Here is a 10,354-nt window from a genome sequence, read left to right on the forward strand (position 1 = left end):
TCAGTCCAAGCATCTGCCTACAGGCACCAGAATGCCTCAAACTGACCAGGCAGAGATGCCTACACTATGTGACAAAGTGTCACTGAGCATCCCCTTCCTGCTCCAGCCTGGAGATGCTCAACTCCCCCCTCACATGCACGTGGTCCTCAAGGGGTGCCTGGCAGTAGCAGCAATAGCTTCAGCCAGAAAGCTCACACATTCAATACTCAGGCAATGGTTGATGAGCATATGCGATGGGTAAGGCTCCGTGCTCTGGGGGGAAGGGTTTCTAGTCTTCTCTTAGGGAACTCCAGGACTAGAAATGCTCATTCATTCAGTTGGCCATTCACCCGATACTTAAGGAGCCAGGTTTCTGTTGTGCCCTGGGGAGATACTGACCAAGAAAGATGTGATCACTGCCCTAAACGGGTCACAGTTTAGCATCTCCCATTCCAATAGGGTTTTCCAAGAATTGTGTTCCTTCCTAGTTATTAAGGGGCTCTTCCTGAACTCCTGCTAACCAAAATGCCTTTGACTTTCAATCTGTCACGTGCTTACTTTTCCAATTCCATGTGGCCCTGGTCTCACCTTTGAACAGCCTCCCCCCCCTCCAGGCCTTACATATCTCCCCACTTCTCCTGGTTTTAAAGCCAGAATCACCATCTTCAGATAACTCTAGGCTGAATCAGACTTGACAGTAAACAGGCCAAGGTCAGAAGTCCATTCACCCACATTGGTTCATTGGCATCACTCGGTGACCAGATGGTGCCTCCTCCTAATCTCTGCCCACCCTCCAGTCCTAAACTCAGAGGGTGGGGGAGACTGCCCCTCACTGGGTGAAAGCATCACTTTCCTCGATGAAGGACTGTCTTGCTATTCTTAGTGTCCCTCTGCAAGGAGTAATTATATTTTCTGTTATGAAGATGGGAAAACCAAATCACAAAGCTGAGAAATTACTTGGGCAAGGTCATACTGCTCTCCTGAGGTTGAAATTCTGCCGCCGAACCGAACGTGAGAGACTGACACATGCAAACACATAGACAGGAAGCACAAGCGACAGGTAAGAAGAGAGGGGAAGATGGAGGCGGGGCGGGGGGTGTCGGGAGATGTAGATGGGATCGGAAAGAGAGAGAGGCAGAGGAAGTGAGAGCGCGGAAGAGGACTCAGCCCCGGCGATGACTTCTTTGCTTTCCAGAGGCATTTATCTTTCATTTGACCTTATAAGAATCTATTTGTATTGAGATTTTAAATTGAGAATTTTCTTCTTTTTAAAAAACATCCCGGTGCAGTTTAGTACGGTTCTATATTAATTTCTATTCATGCCGGTGGGTTCGGTATTTATTCCCTTCCAAAATCGCGGAGTTGGAAGGGACAGAGTGAAAGTCGTTTGGCTTTGCGTTTGTCTGGATTTAGAGCCTGGGGCCTGAGGGGTGGGGACGAGGTGGGGACAAGTGAATGTCAGTGCACCAGGCTGGAGACAGGAGGGGCGCTGCCCAACAGTGTTGTCATCCACCTAGACTTCTGTCCAAAGCACACTGCACCCTGTGTTGTCACCGCTGAAATCCCTGCATAAGGGGGCTGGTGGAAGAGGCAGGGCCACAAACCCCCTGGGATTCAGCTACTCTGCACCCAGGAGGCGGTGTCTGAACTGGATCTTGAAGCTGATTGGAAAGTGAACATCAGTGTGGCCATGAGGTCAAGTTTGGGCCTGGGCATCTGACTGCCCGGGTGTGTGCCCCAACTTCCCCACTTGCTGTCTGCAAGACCTTCACTTCACCTCTCTGGGCCTCAGTTGCCCTCATTTGCAGAACAAGAGCAGTAAGAATGACGACCACTTAGGGCTAGTGTGAAGATTAACGTGACTGCTCACAATGACCTTGGCACCGTGCCTTGTACCCAGCAGGTGTTCAATAAATGTTTGTGAGTTGAATGAATGTCGTTCACGTACTTGCACAAGAATTCTGCAAGCAGAGGAGGCATGAGGGTGACTCTAAGCACATGGGTTCTAGAAACAGATGGACCTGGGTTCTAACTGGTATATATTTCTCTCCTGGCTAGAATTCACCACTTACTGGCTGTGGAACCTTGGGCCAGTCGATCACTTCTCTGAGCCTCTCTTTATCCATAATTAACATGGAGATGATGGCGCTACCTACCGCACAGTGTTGCTGGGAAGACTAAATTGGAACACGCATACGAAGGGCTTCGCATGGTAACCGGCATACAGTAAGAGCTCAATGAATGTGAGCTAACAACAAAACACACCCACACGTAGGAATTGGCAAAGCAGAGAAACGCAGCGGCAGGGTTTGAAACAGATGGCATAGCAAGCAGGTGCAAAGGCCCAGAGGCATGAACAGGCACAGTGTGATAAGAAAACTAGAAGCAATAAGGCATGACTGGCATCCTTATAAATGGACTCCGGGGCCCTGTAGGACCTGGCCCTGCCATTTAACGTCATGTCCTTCTCTTTCCCTCCTTTCTCATCCTGCTGCAGCCACGCCAGCCTCCTTACCAAACCTGGCACATGCCAACCTTCCCCCGGCCTCAGGCTGTGTGCCTGGTACGCCCCTCCTCCAAACAGTCACATGGGCTGCTCCTCCCTCCTTTCGGCTCTCCGCTCCAAGGCCCCTCAGCAAGGCCTTTGCTGACCACTCAGTTTCTTTGCCCCCTAGGTCTTCTATCTGCCTTCCTGGTTTATTTTCCTCCATAGCCCATGTCATCACCTAATACATCACATACTGGATTTATCTTTCTTGTTTACTCACTCTCCCCTTGATTAGCGTGTCAGCTCCAAGGGGGCATGACCTTTTGTCTATCGTGCTGACGGCTGTGGACACAAAGCCTAGAACCGTGCCTGGCCCGCAGACGGGGTCCGACACGTGCTTCCTGAATCAATGGCTTTCAGTTTCTTCATCTGTAAAATGGAAGTACCTCCCTAAATCGTTAACTTTATGAGAATCACAGGAGTTAACAAAAGTAAAGTGGAGCTCAGAAAGTGCCACCATGCCCCCCCCCCCAGGCTAGGTTCCCTGCCCACGCGGAGATTCTCTCAAAGGTCTATCGAGAGTCCTGTCTACTGCAGGCTGGCTACCCTGGGAGTTGCTGCTGTCCTTCTAGCGGCCACCACTGGAGTCACAGGCACAGTGCCCAGGAAATGCCAGCCTGTTGTCAGGGACCAAGGCTCCCAGAAACGGAGCGGCCACCCAATGGCTCAGAGACGTCCCCAGGCCCGCATCTCCCCACTGCGGGCCCCCACCTTCCCCAGCCCCTGCCTCTGCTCCCTTCCTGGGTCTGGTTTTTAATTCCGTTGTGCTGCTGTCTGCCTTTGCCTTTATTATCCTCTGCCTGTCACGGAGGGGTTAAAGTGTTGGGAGCAATGTCATTTACAGCCTCCTGTTGCTAAGCAACAGACCCAGGTGAGCCCTTGAACTTCTATCTTAGCAGCTGAAATGTATCTGGTGGAGTGATGGGGGGCCCTGGCTGAACTATTTCAGCACCTGGGACAAGCTGCCAGCCTGGTTGTCCTGTCCTTCTTAGGGCCCGGACGGGACTCAGGTCCTGTCCCTTTGGGCCCACTATCCCCAGTCCCCCCTAATTAGCCAGCACTGCTCAGGGCCTCCTGGGGGTCCAGCAGTAGGGGGCACGTTCCCGGCAGAGATTAGTCAGACGCGGCTCTGCCTTCAAGGGCCTCCCGGTCTCAGTGCAGAGAGGGACGCCCCAATAGGCCAGGGATGCTCCGGAGAAGGCGACTCGGAGTCGCAAGGAACTTTCCAGGTGCGGGCACCGGCCACGCAACTGCCCGGAAGCAGGGAGAGCCCCGGCTCCCGCGGGCACCAGCTCGTGCCCAGAGCGGCGGGGACATGAGCGGGTCTGGGCTCTGCTCTGCAGCCTTCCCTCGGCGGCCGATCCTTTCTGTGACTTCAGCTCTGCCCCTGCTCTTCTTTGGACCTCAGCTGACAAGTGATGCGACATATTCCTTTAACATACTTTCCGTTAAGTTTTTTACAAGCAGGTTATTTCAAAGAAAGGTATTAAGTAACTAATCCTGCGGGTATACTATCTTCAAGGCAATCCAGAAATGCCCACGACTTCAGTAACAGGCTCTGAAGGCTCTCTGCTCTCAGTGTCGGAGTGGCCGGGGGGAGTCAGAGAGCAGGTGGGTGGCCCTGAGTCATTGCCAAGGCCCTGCTCTCTAGCCTACATTCTCTGTGCCCAAAATGACATTGTTATCTTTTCCACGAAGGTCAGAGACTCGGGCTACGGAGCCAGCCCCATCCCCAACTTGCTGGATATTAGTTTGGACAAACCACTTGCCTCTCTGGGTCCCGCTTCTGACTAGAAAATGGAAAAGTTATCTTGGATCCCCTCTAAGATATAAAGCTCTAAAGGGGGCCTAGAGAACGTCAGGCTGAATTGCCTGCCCGTTTTCCGGATGAGGGACAGTGAGGCCCAAAGAGAGAACTAACCAAGTCTTGCAACTGCACTCGCCTGTGTAGTGGAGAATGCGGTCCAAACTCAAAAGAGGAGCAGAGTCCATATGAAGAGAGAGAGACTGAGAGGCGAGGGGCAGAGGGGCTGTGGAGAGAAAGAGAAAACGGGTGAGAATGAGCAGCTGACCTTACTTAGTTTCTGGATCTAGCCGTGCCTGAAGTCCACATTGGCATCCTACTGATCAAGCCAGTAAATTCCTTCTCATTACTTAAGCCAGCTTGAGATGCATTTCTCTCCACTTACAACCCAGAGAGTCCTAAATAATTTGTACCAGTTCCTATATCCTTCCACTGAGGGATCTGGGGACATGTGTGTTAAGTAATTAACTCATTCATCCATGCAACAAGCATTTATTAGCACCCACTATGTAATAGGTGCTGTGCAAAAGAGCACGGTGATGATATAGCGATAAACGAGATGCACAGGGCGGGGGGGGGGGGGCTCAGAGGACTCCCAGTCCCACTGGGGAGGCCGATAGGAAAATAAATCAGCGCGACACAGTGCGATGGCAGTCTGCAAAAAGGCAGAGAGGGAGAGGCAGGGCGAGGCCGGGGTGGGGTACCCAAGCAGGCAGGCAGAGATGGAAACAATGGCCTGCCCCCTGGGGACAAAGCAAAGTGGTTGAGGGCACAAAGGTGTGGGAGAAGCTGAGGAAGAAGAGGCGTCTGTGTTGAGCCACAGCTGGTGTAAACACACATCACTGCCTGCTCTGCTACTTCACCCTGGCGGACCCGGGGGTTTCCGAGATGAGTAAGACGTGATCCCTGCCGGGGTGGTGGGGCAGCCAGAAGCCTGCAGACAAGGGTGCCGGGGTATTACACAGGCTGGGGGGGAGGTCCGTCTGTCGACACACTGAGGGCGGTGGCCAGTTCTAACTGGGGAACGGGGTGTCACACAAATGTTCTTACAAAACTCCACTAAGCTGGGTATTTTAAATGAAGGTGAGCAGGGATGAAGTGTGTCCATTCCGGGCTTGTAACATGGCATCTTGCTTCCCCTAGAACAGGAGAGCTGAGAGAGACAGCCCCCACAGCAGAAGGCAGCGGCGTCTTATAACCGAACCTTGGAAGTGACATCACATCACAACAAATAACACTCAATGGGTGGAGACTACACCAGGGTTAAGAGTACCAGGAGGTGAGCACCTCAGGGCCATCTTAGAAGCTGCCTACCACAGTGAGATTTTAGGCATAGTCCCAGCCTCAGCCTTGTTCCACGGGGAACTCTGGAGAACAATTTACACCTGGGTTTGCCCAGCCTCAAGGGCACGGAAACTGGGCTTTCACACCCCCGGGCCAGTCTGTCAGTGACTCGGTGGGACTTAACATCCAGATGTTTCACTGGCGTTCTAGGCAAGGCAGCTCCGGGGGCCTAAGGACGGGCCTTGGAAGAAGGTCACAGGTGTGAACTATTGGAAGTAAAGCACACACAAGTTGGGGACACACACCAGACCCGTAAAAGAGACCCAAGGAGATCATGGTGGAGCACCAATCATATCCCCCGAGAGGGGGTAATCTGGAAACATTTACCAACATAGAGAATGTCTATATCCTTTAACCATCAATCTTACCTCTAGAAATTTCTTCTGCAGACACACTCAAGAAATAGCCTAAATATTCAACAGTAAGATCAGTAAATTATGGTCCGTTCACACACTGGGTTATATACAGCTACCAATAGGAAAACATCTCCCAGACATCACTGGGTGGGAAAATAGCAGGGTGTAAAATACCAACCGTGCCGGAGAGAAAGGAATGATTTGTGCATATCTGCACTTGCAGAGGGAAGAAAATCCTCAGGTAAAATAAGCAGTAAATTATTATTGGTGAGAAGGAGCCCAGGAGCCCGGGTGGGAGGGTGAATTTTTTACTCTGTCATTGGTAATAATTGAATACCTAACTGTGTGTATAACTTTTGTAATAATTTTTAAGCTTGTTTTCAAACAAAAGAGACTGAATCTGGAAACTCAAGTCCCTGGGAGCCATACATGTGTTTGTGACACTTCCAGTCACCTGACCGTGATGCTCTGAGAACCCAACGGTAGTGGTTTCTCACCCAGCCTGGAGTTGTCAGCGGGAGAATTTTTGGTTTGGTTCAATGAGATTGTATCATCTGTCTAATTTGTTTCTGCTCTGTGTTTTATAATTTACTCTGAAGATTAGATTGTATTTTATATTTCACTCTAAAATTTTATCATAGCCATTGGCCAAAAGCATGACGATCTGAATTTGACAGCCATGTAAATTACCAGCCTCAGCAGCCTGTTCCTGTCTTGGCCTGTCTGGATCTTCCTCACAGTCAACCCCCCGGCCCTCTGAGCAGCAAATCCAAGCCCATCTCTCCCGTGGCCGCTGAAAGCTCCCCCAAACGCCCCACTGCCCTCAGCATGAATAATAGCAATAAAAGCATCCACTGATTGAATGCTGATGATGGCTCGGGCCCCAAACTTTTTTTTTTAAGACTTTATTTATTCATTTTAGAGAGGAGAGAAGGAGGAGAGAGAGAGAGAGAGAGAGAGAGGGAGGGAGAGGGAGAGAGAGAGAAGAGGGGAGGAGCAGGAAGCATCAACTCCCATATGTGCCTTGACCAGGTAATCCCAGGGTTTTGAACTGGTGACCTCAGTGCTCCAGGTTGACGCTTTATCCACTGCACCACCACAGGTCAGGCATGGCCCCCCAATTTTTTTTTTTTTGTATTTTTCTGAAGCTAGAAATGGGGAGAGACAGTCAGACAGACTCCCGCATGTGCCCGACCAGGATCCACCTGGCACGCCCACCAGGGGGCGACGCTCTGCCCACCAAGGGGTGATGCTCTGCCCCTCTGGGGCGTCGCTCTGTTGCAACCAGAGCCACTCTAGCACCTGGGGCAGAGGCCAAGGAGCCATCCCCAGCGCCCGGGGCCATCTTTGCTCCAATGGAGCCTCGGCTGCGGGAGGGGAAGAGAGAGACAGAGAGGAAGGAGAGGGGGAGGGGTGGAGAAGCAGATGGGCGCCTCTCCTGTGTGCCCTGGCTGGGAATCGAACCCAGGACTTCTGCACACCAGGCCGACGCTCTACCACTGAGCCAACCGGCCAGGGCCGGCCCCAAACTTTTTATGTGGACTGTCTGAGTCTTCCCAAAAAACCCTGGGATACAGATCAGACACCCTTTAAAAGGCACGAAGACTGAGTCACAGAGACAGGAAGTCATTTTCCAAGTCCACAGAGTCAGGATCTGGCTGAACCCAAATCCAAAATCCTATTTGGCTCAAAGAGCCGGACCTGGGTTGAGGAAGCACAAACAGGGCCGGAGAGGTCAGTCGAACCAGACTCTGAAGCGCCCCGAATGCAGAGGCCGAGGAGAATGGGAACAAAGGAAGGCTTCATTCTGCGCCCTCTAATTCGAGATTTTCACGCTTTTTCATCTCACAGCACACAGAAACTACTAAAATTCTGCAGCACGCCAAAAAATATTTTTGCCGATCTGACAAAAATAAAAATATGTATAATTTTGACTTATTCACACTGGATGGTTATTGTTGTGTTGGCTTTTGTCATTTTGTTACTTGACAATCTAAAGGAAAAGAAGTCAGAGCCCCTAACTAAATAGTCAGGCATTGCATGTTTTAAAAATTCTTGCGGCGTACTGGTTGAAAATTGCTGCTCTAGTCTTTGTTCAGAATGACCTTAGGTGCCTCCTTCAAACCTTCACAGTCACATCCCACCAAAAAGTGTTTCGTGGTTTTCTTGCCCAGAGGTATTCATGCATTCAACAAATTCATGTGCCATAAACTGTTCAGTCCAGGGATACAGACGCATCAGCTACGGCCCCGCCCTCCAGGACCTCTCTGTTGCCCCGCAGTGACAACTCAGATTCACGTTTGGGGGCCAGAGGATGCCCAGGGGCTGTAGGAACAGGAAAGAAGTATCTCAGCAGTCAGGTGGGGGGAGTCAGGGTCAAGGAAGACTTCCCCAGGAGGTAGGCCACGCCTCGGCTGAGCTCCAAGGCAGCAGATGAGGCGGAACGAGAAGGCAGCAGATGAGGCGGAACGAGGGAGTGGTGGAAAACTGAGGAGAAGGAGCCTTCAAAGGGAAGGGCGCACACGTGCCAAGGCCTGCAGGAGGGACAAAGGAAGAGTTTTTGAACTGTCTACAATCAATCCCCGCCCATGCCTAGAACAGCACCAGGCACATAGTAGGTGCTTAATAAGTATAAGTTGAGTAAACAGAGCCCACGGCACATTCAGAGAACTGCAGGTGATTCGGGGCAGGTAGATCCTCACCTACTAGGTAAGGAGAAGTCAGGCAGAGGCTGGAGAGGGCTGTCAGAGCCCGATGAGCAAAGGTCCTGAATGTCAAGTTAAAAATGGTGAGCATCGGAAAGCCATTGAGGTTTCAATTTGGGGAGAGAGGAGGTGGCTTGATTGAATTGGTTTCTGAAAGGCCTCCCTGGTGCATCACGTGAAAAAAATGAACCGGAGGGGGACAAAGCTGGATGTGGGCAGACCAGTGAGGAGGCTGGTGCTGTCATTCAGATAACAGAAGATGACTTAGAATCTTCCCTTCTAACCAGCTACTCCACTGTCCACTTGCCCACTCGGGATTACTGACAGCCCCAGAACCTCGTCCAGCTCAGTTCCACCCTCCAGGCTGACTAACCAGCCCAGGGCAGATCCAGATCTCACCATCACCCTCCTAGATCCAGGCACTATATATATTCCTAGTTAGTGATGCAGCCAAAGACGGTGCTCATGTCCAGGTGACTACGAGGTCTTTTTCATCCCTTTCTAATTAAACAGAACTTATAGGTCTATCAGTCATTGTCTAGTCAGAGAAACAGAAACTACTCTAGATATTTCAAGCAGAGAGGAATTGAATGCATGAAATTTCCAACAAAGATGTTGGGGTACGGGGAGCAAAGGAGCGAAATAGAAAAGGGGGTGATACTCAAGTTAACCAGAAGCAGCTACCATGAGGGGCTTGGCCCACAGGCCAGCACTCACTGCTGAGGGGCTGCAGGTGCCGCCACTGCCATCAGGCAGGAGCCACTCCTGTGGACACCATTGGAACCACGGACACTGCTGGAGCCCACATGAGTCAGTGATCAACTAAAGTTGTCTGTCGTCACCACTGCTGTGTTTGATCTCCTGCTGGGACCTCTCAGTGACAGAATCTACTGGCCCGAGCTGATGAGATCATCTGGGAAATGTAGTTCCCAGGCTTCTAGCCCAACAAGAACGAGCAAGGAGAGAAGGGTGAGATGGGACTGAGAGCCAGCAGCCAATAACTGGCCTTGGTCCTCAGAACAAATAACAGAAGAACCTCTCTGACAACATCACACTAAGGTAGATGGATCTATGTCAGTTATAGCACCAAGGGAGGAGCCAGACGAATCTTAGAGATGGACGAGCCCCATGTGGCAGCTGCATGCGTCCCAGAGAGCAGCTCTAGTCGAGGCTGGGGAGCTCTCTAGTACACACATCCAGCACCTTCTCTGCAGCTGCCCCCCTCGCCACAGTCCTCCTACTAGCCCCTAAAGCAGGTGTCCCCAAACTACAGCCGGCAGGCCACATGCGGCCCCCTGAGGCCATTTATCTGGCCCCCCTGCCGCACTTCCGGAAGGGGCACCTCTTTCATTGGTGGTCAGTGAGAGGAGCACTGTATGTGGCGGCCCTCCAACGGTCTGAGGGACAGTGAACTGGCCCCCTGTGTAAAAAGTTTGGGGACCCCTGCCCTAAAGGGACTTTATACAACCATCTGACGCTGAGGAACTGATGTGTGCCCGGGCCTTAATTTATAAAGATGCTGAGTGATAACACAAAAACGTTAGTGCCGTCAAATGCCATTGAAAGAAAAATTTATCACTTACATTTCCTTTGAGAGGGGAGCACGTCACGCCATAGG

Source organism: Saccopteryx leptura, chromosome 5, assembly GCF_036850995.1.
Source record: "Saccopteryx leptura isolate mSacLep1 chromosome 5, mSacLep1_pri_phased_curated, whole genome shotgun sequence".
Classification (NCBI taxonomy): domain Eukaryota; kingdom Metazoa; phylum Chordata; class Mammalia; order Chiroptera; family Emballonuridae; genus Saccopteryx; species Saccopteryx leptura.